We start from the raw sequence: 14,924 nt of genomic DNA on the forward strand, positions 1-14,924 counted from the left end.
AAATGAACAAATTTAATCATACTATAAAATTTTAATTTCAATATGGACGATTTCCACACTATCTGTGCTAATGATTGGTGGTCTCCCTAAAGCCAAATTTGGCACTTTTACCCAGAACTCAGAAAGTTCCACTGTCAATCAGAACAGAGCTAAAACTGACAGAATAAACCAAGGCCAAAAAGGCTATTTGACTTATGTTGTAAGTCTCAATGTCAGAATTTTCTAGGCCATAATCAGATTAGATTTACACACTTCAGATATTATGTCTCCAAATGAAATTGAGAAGGCAGCCTGTTGATTTCGAAAGTCTGCTCCATTGTATAGCTTGTACTTCATAAATACCATGTATTTTATATCATGACATAGGTATGTTAAAGCTGATTTTTACTCTTCCTATTGATTTTTAAAAGCCTTTATTACAAATAGGACCTCTTCTAAATACCATTTAAAGTCTTAAAATGTAAAAATAATTATACTTTCCAAAAATGTTTTAAATTCACATTGCTATGAACATGACTTCTCTTCTGAGAATCTTTGGAAAACTCTAGAATAAGAACTTAGAAATAAAGTTAAGGTTTAAAAGTTCTTTTTCATAAGCTTTTACCTTTTAAGCCTACAGCACTTTGAATGCCTTAATGTAGATGGTAAAGACTATGAAAGGCTCAGAAAAAAGGCATTGAATTCTATAATTCCTAATTCTTTTTAACGTTGAGGTGTTAACAACAAAAGTCATAAGGTCAAAGAGCTGCATGACTTGTTCCTTGGAATACCTTTAGCATTTGCCTTGATCTGTATTTAACAACAGTGTAAGACTTAATCACATGTCTGGATCCCAGAGCTCATTTCAGGGGATATCATGGTGGTGTCATTCATGAAGCCTGAATTCCAGCTCTAGCATGGCTTTAGCAGGACATGGCTTTAGCAACCGTGAGTGAACTTTTCATCCAGTGCCTTAGGATTCCTGGATTTCATGTTCCATGGAATGTGATTTCTAAGGAAGAAGTAGCAGAGACATTCCAAATTGTTATTTAGAACCACTACACAAAGAAAATACAGACAGTAACATGATTAAAACATCCAGCATAGTGTGGTCATATAGTAAACACTCAACTTACACTGTTTTAATCAATATTGAACAAAAAATAAGGCCACAAAGCTTGACTCAAGAGCCTTATAAATTCAAGTCAATCTCACTGTTATAAGAATACTGACCCAGACACCCCTGAAACAAAAGGGGGGAGGCCATGAAAAGAGACAATCCTTAACCAAGACAACATTATGCATATTTTTCCAAATAAAGAAGAATTAAAGAGCTCATTAGAAAAGAAGAAATTTAGAAAAATATCTGTTTTGTAAGATTACAAACATTAAATCTGTTATAATCATGATAAATTGATGTATCCACACCTAAAGTTTTTGTCTTCTCTCATCACAGAGTCTAGATTTTTCAAGGGAAGAAAAAATTCTGAACATTTAAGAGAAAATTCTAAAAATAACCCCCAAATTTGGGTTGCTTTGCTGCTTGAAGTTTTACATTTTCAGTTTTATTATTAGGTTTCCAAATGTCTCATGATTTCTTTCTGACATACTAACATTTTTGTAATCAAACCCACCAGCAGAGTCCTCACTTGGTGCCACTGCTCAAAGTGGGCAGTGAAGTAAACTGCATGGAAACCAGGGGGCAGTGTTTCATTTGAGGGGTAAGGGGAGGGAAATGACCAGCTACCTTCACTGACCGAAGGACAAGGGCATCACCAGATACAAACATGCTCGGTTCCACAGGGTCCAGAGGAAGGTAGGATTTCCCTAGGGTCATTGCCTTGCATTTAGTGACTTCTATGCATGAGCATTTAGACACACCCCCAAATGCTGATGGTAATGGTGGAAAGAAATCTAAGTGGAGGCATTCATTGTTTTTGACGTGTAAGGTGCATAGCTTTAACATCTGAGTGGCTCCAGAGGAAACTGCTGCTGTTGCCAAGTCACTTCAGTTGTGTCTGACTCTGTGTGACGCTTTGGACTGTAGTCTGCCAGGCTCCTCTGTCTATGGGATTCTCCAGGCAAGAATACTGGAGTGGGCTGCCATTTCCTCCTCCAGGGGATCCTCTCAGTGCAGAGATCAAACCCGCATCTCTGGGGTCCCCTGCTTTGGTAGGTGGATTTTTTACCACTAGCACCACCTGGGAAGCCCCAGAAAATATGCTGCTGTGTTTAAAATGGATAACCAACAATAACAAGTTTCATGTTACTGTATAGCACATGAAACTTACTTGGCAGCCTGAATGGGAGGAAAGTTCGGGGGAGAATGGATCCATGTATATGTATGGTGAGTTCCTCCACTGTTCATCTGAAACTGTCATGCCATTGTTAATTGACTGTACTCCAAAACAAAATAAAAAGTTAAGAAAAAAAAATGTGTGCTATGGAGGCAAGAATTCACATGCCGATTATTTTCCTTTGTATTTGCTGTTTGATATGCCATGAGGTCTTTGGCCTCAAAGCTCTATTTACATTTTTCAATGTCTGTGAACTGAAACATGAAGCTTTGGAAACACTTAAAATATGTTTTGATCAATTTCCTGAAAAATCAATGTATGTGACCATGTAAATCTAAAAGAAGAACTGGCTTCACAAGGGGTGATGTCTAACAGACTTAGCATCTGACACATTCAAGGTTATAAATTTTAATAGCTGAGGAAGCTTGGCTGGATTCCTTTTTGTTGTGACTGCCAGGATGGCTAGCCAATAAATAATCTAACATACTCAAGAACTAACAAGCAGAAAAAGGCTAAATGAAATATACCATTGGTAGAATAACAAATGGCGAGCAACTTTATTTTTTTGCTGAAATTGGAAATATTACTGATGCTCAGGTAAGAAAAGGAAGCTGTGTCTATTTTACTTTTAAATTATATGTCAGATATGCAACTTTGCCAAAGTACTAGGTTTTTGAAGTCTTATGAAAATCCTTCTTTTGTATTTAGAATGAAATACCTGAAAATTTTATAACAGTGTTTATGCTTTTAAAAAGTATGAAATCATAAAAATAGCTGGCATCACACTCTTAATATCTCACTTCTCCAAACAGTAGAATTTGTCTCTTTCTTCTTGGGACTAATCATTTGCAATCTTTCTTTTCTTTCTCCCTTCCTCCCTCCTTCCTTCCTTTTCTTACTTTTATTTATTTTTTAATTTTTTTGGATTAGTAACTACCAGAATAACTACTGCATTTAGACAAGTCTCAGTTGTCTTTTCTAATTATTTTTCAAGGCTTTGGAATGAAATGGATGTTTACATTAAGACAAAAGCCTTGAAAAATTTGGAGAAGATATTTCCTCAAGTCTCTTAAATCAGCAGCAGCGGGTGTGGGGGTGAGGAGAATAAAACCTCACCTATTTGACTCCATCTCCGTCTTCCTTCTCTGAGTTTCCTCTTACAGTACCGGGTCCCTACCACAACTCTTTCCAATTCCAGGGCCAGGAGTTTTTCTCGTGGTTACACAAAGATCTTTTTTGATAAAGATTAGTTCAGCCTTCTCTTCTGATTTGTTCAATTGTATCCCTTGACCCATTCAGAAGTCCAGAAGGCCTGGCAGAACTGACAAGTAAACAGAGCCTCCTTTTTGGATGACAGGGGCAGGCAAAGGCTATATTTAGACCCCTATTCAACTCCTATCCTACGCAGCTCTGCTTTCTCTCTCCTCACCATACAAGCAAGGGCTTTGAAATCCATCAAACAAGGTTCCAATCTTCCTGTTGCAATTGCCTGACTTATTCAGCTTAGTCTTTGGATGACCCTGTTTTAACTGGTAAAAGAGGGGGTGCGATCATGACCTTGCACACATGCTCAGTTGTGTCTGACCCTTTGCGATCCCATGGACTGTAGTCTGCCAGGCTCCTCTGTCCATGGGATGCTCCAGGCAAGAATACTGGAGTGGGTTGCCATTTCCTCCCCCAGGAGATCTTCCCAACCCAGGGTAGAATCCGCATCTCTTGCATCTCCTGCCTTGGCAGGCGGATGCCACCACTGAGACACCTGGAAAGCCCAAAGGAGGTGGCAGCAGATATAAAATTAAATAAGTCCTGGCATATGTAAGTCACTCAAAGTATGCTTCCTCATCTTCAATAACAAGAAGGCAGAGGCTCTTCCCATCAACTGACATTCTCTTATTTAAAAAAAAGATATTAGCTATGGAGAATCTTGAAATATTCCACTTATATGATTAACTACTCTCCATTTAATGACATAAGCCTGCCTTAACCACAAAAGCAGCCTTTGAAATCTGCCACATTTGGAAATGTCTATGGACTTTGGGATACAGTACACAGGACTCTATCTTCCAAACCTCTATCTTTTCATCTCTCAGAGGCTATAAAAAGGAATGGTGTTGGCTGGAGAAAGTGAAATTGCTTTCATAAAAACTGGCATGCCCTGAAGTAAAACAATGGAGGAATTGGAAGAACCAGTATTCTCATAATGATTGTTTGAAAACTCTCTCCACTAGGATCCAGAGAATGTTTAGTGCATAACAGTCTGTGCTGGGCCATGTGTTAGGCGACGATGGTGCAGAGATTGTGTCCCAGCCAGTCATGTGCTGGAGCCAATGGTGAAATATTCAGGATTTTGTGAGACGGTTGTTAAACCCTTGGTAACTTGAAACTGGTGGTGGTGAGCATATTTATCTGGATCAAACTGGAATATGGTACAAGTCAGGCTCCCACACCCCAGGACAGATTTATGAGGGCAGCACTGACTAAGCCCTCAAGATTCTCAGCCTTGTCGATGGTCCAACAGACTCAATCCAATTCAATGCCATTTCCATAGGACACATCCTAAAATAAAGCACCCACTAGAGGAGCTCAGAGATGAGGTAAATGTAAACTTTGTTTTCCATTTTGATATCAGTATCTGTTTGTACCTCTTAAATTGACAAGCCTCTGAAAACCAGATTCTTCTGGAATTTCCTGTTAGTTCATCTTAATCTGTGGTAAAGAGATTCGACTTCAAACTAACACAGCAATACTTAGACGAAACAAGACACAACTTCTCTTCTCAGTAGGCACATTTCTCCTTTTGTAGGATCTAAATATAGCTTTCTTTCATCTATTTTATTTTAAATGAAAAAACACTTATTCTCAAGGCTACATGAGGTGGCATAATAATGTGCACACCTGAAGTTCATTCTGCCAAGTATAGGCAGAACTTGAATTCTTGGTCTTTACCCCAAAATGGCTAATTCCACTTGCTATCAGGAAGGGTTACCTACATTTCGTCTCCCTGCCATTCGTCCTCTTTTACCAGTACAGAGTAACTTCTGTCATGACTGTCTTTAGCCCTAGCTCCCGCTTGCTTCTGGCCTTGCTTTAAAGTTGATTTGGCGCAGAAGGGGGAATGCCTACAGAGCAGGCTGATGAAGGGCACAATAAGCAGGATTCTTCACTCTGAGACACTTTTCATGCCAGTGTCCTCACCTTGCTGTAAATGACCGGTCAACTTAAGGTTATCGCGAGAGCTGTGGTAAGACCTGATCAGCACAGAAGTATTAAGCACAGGTACAAGTCACAAGAATCCGCCTCTGGGTCAGAGTTGGAAGGAAAAGAAATGGGTGCCTGCCTTCTTACTTCAGTGGCTTGAATCTAATGTGATGAGAAGTATTGTTAGACATAGTTGGTAGGTTCTGCTGCTGATAAGTCGCGTCAGTCGTGTCCGACTCTGTGCGACCCCATAGACGGCAGCCCACTAGGTTCAGAGGTCCTACCTATTTCAAGTAGCAAGTAAGTTAGTTAGTTGGCCAAAGAACTGAATCACCATATAGATTTATGGTCAAAAAAGACTTTGTTATCTGTGCTTAGCAAGGAAACTGGCTCAGAACATTGGACAATTTTGCCTACAGTTATTCCAAAAGCTATGCTCTTTCTCATGATACATTTGCAATATCTCTTTTGGATTCTCTCCTGAGTCTGTCATAAATCTCATGAGAAGATTACCTTTTTTACTTCATTCACACTTTATCTTTGAAACATGCACACACATGCACACACACTCTATATTAACCAGCTTCATCACTCATTATTTGCTTGTATCATTGCTTAACTATATGCATTTTAAGGGCATTCATGCATGCTAAGTTGCTTCAGTCATGTCCAACTATTTGTGACCCTATGGACTGCAGAACCCCAGGCTCCTGTGTCCATGGGATCCTCCAGGCAAGAATACTAGAGTGGGTTACCATGCCCTCCTACAGGAGATCTTCCCAACCCAGTTATCAAACTTGTGTCTCCTGCCCTAGGAAATGGGTTCTTTACCATTAGTGCCACCTTGGAAGCCCATTTTAAGGGCAGGGATGATTAATTCCTTGATTTTGGTATCCACAATGCCTAGTATTTAGTGTGCTTTATAATATGAGTTGGAAGATGGAAGGAAAGAAGGAAGGATGAAAGGAAGGAGGTAAAGGAGGAAAAAAATAAAGTATGCAATTCTGTGCTGGAAAAAAAAAATTACAAAATTGCTTTTGATTGAGTGCCATCCCCATTCCAAATGATTGTATGAAGCACCTAGAATATTATTTTTAAAATCTTAAATCCCACTCCAAACTACTCACCAAAGCAGGGTCTCTAGGAAGTAAAGATTGGAAACCTCAATGTTTAAAAGTCTCTCCAGTGATTCTGATACCAGCTAGTTCAGGAACCGCATTTTTTTTTTTTTCCTCTATCTTGCTTTCAGACTTTATTTTTATTATTATTTATTTTAATTGGAGGTTAATTACTTTACAATATTGAGGTGGTTTTTGCCATACATTGACATGAATCAGCCATGGGTGTACATGGGTCCCCTGTCTTGAACCCCCCTCCCACCTCCCTCCCCATCCCATCCCTCTGGGTTGTCCCAGTGCACCAGCTTTGAGTGCCCTGCTTCGTGCATCAAACTTGGACTGATCATCTATTTCAGATATGGTAATGTACATGTTTCAATGCTGTTCTCTCAAATCATCCCACCCTTGCCTTCTCCCACAGAGTGCAAAAGTCTGTTCTTTACATCTGTGTCTCTTTTGCTGTCTTGCATATAGGGTCATTGTTACTATCTTTCTAAATTCCATATATATGTGTTAATATACTGCATTGATGCTTTTCTTTCTGACTTTCTTCACTCTGCATATAGGCTCCAGTTTCATCCACCTCATTAAAACTGACTTAAATGGGTTCTTTTTTTTTTTTTGTAGCCGAGTAATAGTCCATTGTGTATATGTACCACAACTTCCTTATCCATTCGTCTGCCGATGGACATCTAGGTTGCTTCCATGTCCTGGCTATTGTAAACAGTGCTGTGATGAACATGAGGTACGTGTGTCTCTTTCAATTCTGGTTTTCTCAGTGTGTATGCCCAGCACAGGGATTGCTGGGTCGTATGGCAGTGCTATTTCCAGTTTTTTAAGAAATCTCCACACTGCTCTCCATAGTGGCTGTACTAGTTTGCATTCCTACTAACACTGTAAGACTGCCATTGTTTTAATCAGTGATAACATCATGGATGGAAGTATATATTATCTCTTAAATGCAGTTGTTGATTTGGCATGAAAGACCCTCTTTCTGGGCCCTGGGGATGCACTGGAGAACAAAGCAAAGCCCTCAATGTCAAGGAGCTTACGCTTGCTGAGGGACTATTTTAAATAGGCTAGTTGGGGGAGGCCTCTTTGAGATGACATTTAAGTAATACTCAAATGAAACCAGTAAAAATCTATCATTCAATATAATTTAAAAGGTCCTCATAATTCCTATAGGGCAGGGATCCTCAAACTCTGGGATCTAGTGCCTGATGATCTGAGGTAGAGCTGATAATAGAAATAAAATGCGCAAGAAATTTAATGAGCTTGAATCACCTCAAAACCATCCTCAACCCACCCCACCCTCAGTCTGTGCAAAAATTGTCTTCCACAAAACCGGCCTCTGTTGCCAAAAAGGTTGGGGACCACGCTATAGGGTAAAGTGGACTCTGTGAAAGAGTTTTATAAAATATGTGCTCTAAAGGATATAGTTTTCTCATGCTATGTTTATGAAAAACGCATGAGCCATTTTATTCCACCAGAAGCAATTTGATTTACTTCAGATAAATATGTATTCAGTAACAAGGCCACTTTAAAAGCAAAGATTATCTTCAAAAACCTATTGAAAAATGAAAAATGCAAGTCCTTAGAATTTTAACTATGTTTCTAAGACTAAAATGATAGCACAAAAATAGCTTGAGCTCTAAAATTATATTGTATGAAATTATGGATGCACAAGAATCAGTTTCCTCTGAGCTTTGATAATTACATTTTAAATAGAGTACTGACATGCTGTAATTATAATATTAAAATACTAAGATAATCAAAAGCTCAAAGGGGCATTCTGGGCTTCTAAAAGATTTCATAAATGTCATTAAAAATTTTACTGTATTTCAGTTACATCATAGGAAGACTATTATTATTTGTACAGTTCTGTTAATATAACTGGCTATCTTTTTTGACATAGGTAAAATTATTGCCATTGTATCCACCTAATAACATTGATTTTTAAAATCCTTATTTTATGCAATGGCCTCAGAAAAATTTGTTGGTTTCAGCAGAAAAACAAATCCCTTTACTTTCATTATTTCTTCTTTCCACCCGTCTTGAAGAGTTAGCCTTCCTAATTTTCTAAAGCCGATAGAATTCCCCCCTCCCACCTCTGTTCATATTCATCTTCTTTCCTGCATACTCCATCAAGTATCTCTTCTCTTGTGATTTTGGCCTCTTCTTTTACATTGGATAACTTCTCTTTTGTTTTCTAATTTATTTTATTGAAGTATGGTTGATTTACAGTGTTGTGTTGATTCCTGCTATACAGCAAACTGATTCAGTTATGTATACGTATACATCCTTTTTCCTATTCATTTTGATTATGACATCATAGGATATTGAATATAGTTCCCCATAGGATACAGTTGTTTATCCATTCTATATAAAATAGTTTGCATCTGCTAATTTGAGGATATTCTTTTAAATAACAAAGTATCTCGATTCTCCTCTGTATTGAGAGTAAACTAAGAATATAACATCTTTAAGAATCCTGCAGCTCTTTGAATAATTATTGCATCTCTTCTCATCGTGCCCTTCTCTTTGGGAAAAGATGGGACTGCATCCTCTGCCCACAATTGTATTTCTCTCACTCTCTCTTTAGTCTTCATTCTATCCTCTTTACTCCACCAAATAGTTGTCTTTTAGGTTACTGGCTCACTGAGCCACCTAGAACTCAAGGGTCTTTTTGTCCCTGACAATGTGCCACTTGATCTTTTTGCAAGTTTTGACCTATATAGCACCTTGTTCTTAAAGTCCCCTTCTATGAGAATTAGTGATTCATTTTTTTTTTGCTTCAATTTCTACTCCACTGCTTCATTTCAATCTTCTTTACTGTTCTCTCTCCATCAGTCATAAATTCCATTTCTTCACTCATTTTAATATAGCTTTCCTCTGTGTTCCAGTATCAGCTTCTCTTCAGTCTCTTGCTTATTGACTCCACTTATGTTTTCATTCATTCAGCTATAAAAGTGCTTGTTACTATAATTAAAGTTTTATTGCTATTATTTAGTGATAAATATGTCCCTTGCTCTTATGATTACCTAAATATGTATAAACACAAGGATTAGGACAGACAAGAATATAATTTATTGTTTTTAATGCCATAAGTGTATTACTGTGTTCAGGGAAGAATATAATGATGGTACTGAGAAGAAATGACCAAATATCCTTCTGTCAATTAGACTTCTCAAATGAGAATATCATTGACCTGGACCATGAAGAACAAATAGAACATTTGTCAAAATATATGAAGAATAAAAGGTGATTATTCTAGGCAGAAGAAATACTGCATGCAAACATTTGTATGAGAAGTTCTTTATTTTTTATTTCTATGTCACATGGCTTATGAGATCTTAGTTCCCTGACCAGGGATTAACCCCAGGCTTCCTGCAGTGGAAGTGTAGAGTCCTAACCAATGGACTGCCAGAGAATTCCCTAATATATGTAAACATTTAAATCATAAACTACCTGATGATAATATTTCCATCTACTTTTCTACTCATATTTCTACCCTAGGGGTCAAAGTTTTCTTTCTGTGTTTCTAATGGACTTGCCCACCAGGACAGCTGGGTAGGCTGTCAAAATAAACACTTCCTCTTTCCTTTCTCCCACCTTCTCCTCTATATCTGCTTTCTCAGTTCAGTCGCTCAGTCATGTCTGACTCTTTGCAACCCCATGGACTGCAGCACGCCAGGCTTCCCTGTCCATCACCTACTTCCGGAGCTTACTCAAACTCATGCCCATTGATTCGGTGATGCCATCCAATCATCTCATCCTCTGTAGTCCCCTTCTCCTCCCACTTTCAATCTTTCCTAGCATCAGGGTCTTTTCAAATGAGTCAGTTCTCATCAGGTGGCTAAAGTTTTGGAGTTTCAGCTTCAGCATCAGTCTTTCCAATGAATATTCAGGACTGATTTCATTTAGGATAGACTGGTTGGATCTCCTTGGAGTCCAAAGGACTCTTAAGAGTCTTCTCCAACACCACAGTTCAAAAGTATCAATTCTTCTGTGCTCAGCTTTCTTTATAGTTCAACTCTCATATCCATACATGACCACTGGAAAAACCATAGCTTTGACTAGATAGATGTTTGTTGGCAGAGAAATGTCTATCCCATTCATATGCTGTCTAGTTTGGTCATAGCTTTTCTTCCAAGGAGCAAGTATCTTTTAATTTCATGGCTGCAGTCACCATCTGCAGTGATTTTGGAGCCCCAAAAGATAAAGTCTGTCACTGTTTCCCCATCTATTTGCTATGAAGTGATGAGACCAGATGCCATGATCTCGGTTTTTTTAATGTTGACTTTTAAGCCAATTTTTCACTCTCCTCTTTCGCTTTCATCAAGAGGCTCTTTAGTTCTTCTTCGCTTTCTGCCATAAGGGTGTTGTCATTTGCATATCTGAGGTTATTGATATTTCTCCTGGAAATCTTGATTCTAGCTTGTGCTTCATCCAGCCTGGCATTTCACATGATGTACTCTGCATATAAGTTAAATAAGCAGGGTTACAATATACAGCCTTGACGTACTCCTTTCCCTATTTGGAACTAGTCTGGTGTTTCATGTTTAGTTCTAACTGTTGCTTCTTGGCCTTCATACAGATTTCTCAGGAGGCAGGTCAGGTGGTGTGGTATTTTCCCATCTCTTTAAGAATTTTCCAGTCTGTTGTGATCTACCCAGTCAAAGGCTTTGGCATAGTCAATAAAGCAGAAGTAGATGTTTTTCTAGAACCCTCTTGCTTTTTTGATGATCCAACAGATGTTGGCAATTTGATCTCTGGTTCCTCTGCCTTTTCTAAATCCAGCTTGAACATCTGGAAGTTCACGGTTCATGTCCTGTTGAAGCCTGGCTTGGAGAATTGTGAGCATTACTTTGACAGTGTGTGAGATGAGTGCAGTTGTGCACTAGTTTGAACATTCTTTGCCATTGCCTTTCTTTGTGATTGGAATAAAAAATGACCTTTTCCAGTCCTGTGGCCACTATGGAGTTTTTCAAATTTGCTAGCATATTGAGTGCAGCACTTTCACAGCATCATTTTTTAGGATTTGAAATAGCTCAACTGGAATTCCATCACCTCCAGTTACTTTGTTCATAGTGATGCTTCCTAAGGCCCACTTGACTTTGTATTCCAGGATATTTGGCTATAGGTGAGTGACCACACCATATTGGTTATCTGGGCCATGAAGATCTTTTATGTATAGTTTTTTTAGCTCAGTTAATAACAAAGTCATTATCCCAATCACCTAGAGATTTCTGGAGAAAGCCTAAACTGTATCTTATCTTCTCTATATAATAAATTACCCACTATTATGAAATCTCCATCTTAATGTTTATTATGTTTGTTCCTTCCTTTCCTTTCAAACTATATGCATTGATTCATTTATTGACTTTTTCTTACAGTACTTATTGAACGCCTTCTATGGCATTCCCATGGTAGCTTCCCAGAGCTATAGCAATGAACCAACCAAGGATATTGCCTTCTCTCATGGCTGTATATTTTACGATAATTAAGTGAATATTTTATGATAATCAAGTGAATATACAAATATTGTATAAGTTTCAGTTCAGTTCAGTTCATTTCAGTTGCTCAGTCGGGTCTGACTCTTTGTGACTCCGTGAATCTCAGCACGCCAGGCCTCCCTATCCATCACCAACTCCCAGAGTTCACTCAAACTCATGTCCATCGAGTCGGTGATGCCATCCAGCCATCTCATCCTCTGTTGTCCCCTTCTCCTCCTGCCCCCAATCCCCCCCAGTATCAGGGTCTTTTCCAATGAGTCAACTCTTCACATGAGGTGGCCAAAGTATTGGAGTCCAAAGTATTGGTGGCCAAAGTATATGAACACCCAGGACTGGTGTCCTTTAGGATGGACTGGTTGGATCTCCTTGAAGTCCAAGGGACTCTCAAGAGTCTTCTTCAACACCACAGTTCAAAAGCATCAATTCTTCAGCGTTCAGCTTTCTTCACAGTCCAACTCTCACATCCATACATGACCACAGGAAAAACCATAGCTTTGACTAGATGGACCTTTGTTGGCAAAGTAATGTCTCTGCTTTTGAATATGCTATCTAGGTTGGTCATAACTTTCCTTCCAAGGAGTAAGTGTCTTTTAATTTCATGGCTGCAATCACCATCTGCAGTGATTTTGGAGCCCAGAAAAATAAAGTCTGACACTGTTTCCACTGTTTCCCCATTTATTTCCCATGAAGTGATGGGACCAGATGCCATGATCTTTGTTTTCTGAATGTTGAGCTTTAAGCCAATTTTTCCACTATCCTCTTTCACTTTCATCAAGAAGCTCTTAGTTCCTCTTCACTTTCTGCCATAAGGGTGGTGTCATCTGTCATCTGAGGTTATTGATATTTCTCCTGGCAATCTTGATTCCGGCTTGTGTATAAGTTTAGGGATGATAAATTCTAAGCAGAAATATCATTTCATTGGCATGACTTTCTTAAACAGGTTGGGCAGGGAAACAGAAGGTGAAACCAGAAGGAAGAACACCAGTTAAGACTTTGATAGATTATAGCCAAGCAGGCTAGTAAGCATTTTTTTCGTAGCTATTTGTGCATAGCACATCATCCTAGGGCTTGGGCATGTTATGGCAGACATGATAGAGCAATTGAGGAGCTACCACAAGTAAATATTAAATGTATCATGCCTCCCCATTCTTCTTCTCTAATATCTCCCCACGAGTGTCAGCTTCAAGAACTCTAAAGAGGGGCTGACATTTAACAGATGATGAAGGTGTAGAAAAAATTTACATGCATGGGAACTAAGTTCCTTCAGTCACGTCCAACTCTTTGTGACTCTATGGACTGTAGCCTACAGGCTTTTCTGTCCATGGGGATTCTCCAGGCAAGAATGGAGTGGGTTGCCATGCTCTCCTCCAGGGGATCTTCCTGACCCAGGGATCCAGCCCATGTCTCTTATGTCTTCATCATTGGCAGGGGGTTCTTTACCACTAGTGCCACCTGGGAAGCCCAGAAAGAATTTACACACTCACTTAAATGTTTTTTGATAAATATGCAATTCTTTTGATTATTTATGGATAAAACACAAGGTGAAAATAGTCATTATTTAGTGGGAATACTAATGTCATGGATGTTCATTACTTTTTTAAAAAACTGGATATTAAAGATCCCCAGAAGACCAGTATAGCTTGCGAAACCCTGAGAAAATATTTCATTAAATGAATTCTCACAAGTGACTTTACAAAAATATCACTGACCTTAAACTTCACGAAACAGCTGTTTAGAACTTATTATAAAGGAATATTTACCTTGGACAATAGAGAAAAGCCTAGATATATGATCTATAACACAGAAAGCTACTATTTAAAGAGTGATTATACATTAACAGTTCAGCTATCTTCTTCTACATTATTCCTGATTCACAAATTGTGGGGGCGTACCACAAGATAATTAACAGGTTTAATAGAGTAAGGATGTTGGTACTGAATGTTTTATTTAGAGGTAAACAGACTGATTTTATGGGGAGAAAAAACTAGCACTTAGTTTTTTGTTTATTTGTTTGTTGATTTCCCTACTTTTATTTCCAGCCTATAAAAGGCACCAAATGAAATGTTTTTATCAGTAGAATTACATCAGACATTGAATTATATTTACTGTGTTTAGTTTAGTTCTGGCACCCATTTACTCTGGTATAAATTTAAAAATGCAGTCTCCTAACAGGCAATGACTTACCTTCAAAATACAATGTTGTCACAATTCTTTTTTTCATGTACAAGTACAATATGATTCAAGCCAGTTTTAGTCCAAAATGAAGGGGGTGATTTTAACTCTCCACTAGTTAACTCTGAACGTTGGTCTTGAGAAATGTCAGGATCTAGAGAGTTAGAAGAGTTTTAGTTTCTATCCAACTACTCTTCATTCCTACCCCACTTTACTGAGTTTTGTCTATATTCTCTTCTATGCAGAGTTTTATAGCCTGGGGTTGGAATACAGGTGTAGGGAGCTCTAAGGCTGCATCATCACAGCTAAGCACCAAAGAACACTCAACTCTATGTGAGGGTGTCAGGTGGTAAGTTGTAGGAGACTTTCCACTCCAGTGTTAGCATGGGAAATACAGAGTAAGGTCCTGTTTGCTATGGCTTAAATCATATACTATCCGTGGGTCAATTATTGTGGCCAGGGAAATAGAATATCCTTGAATCACAAGAGCTATCCTAACTTGGTGGTGGTGACTGGATGCTGTGATTGGCAATCAGAACTCCATGGACCACAGACTGGGTTATAGAGACGTATCAGGTTGCTGATAAGAAATGAAACACAACTAAAAAATTATCTGTTACAGATACAGTTTTAAATGGCAACCC

This window comes from Bubalus kerabau, chromosome 12 (assembly GCF_029407905.1).
Source record: "Bubalus kerabau isolate K-KA32 ecotype Philippines breed swamp buffalo chromosome 12, PCC_UOA_SB_1v2, whole genome shotgun sequence".
Lineage (NCBI taxonomy): Eukaryota > Metazoa > Chordata > Mammalia > Artiodactyla > Bovidae > Bubalus > Bubalus kerabau.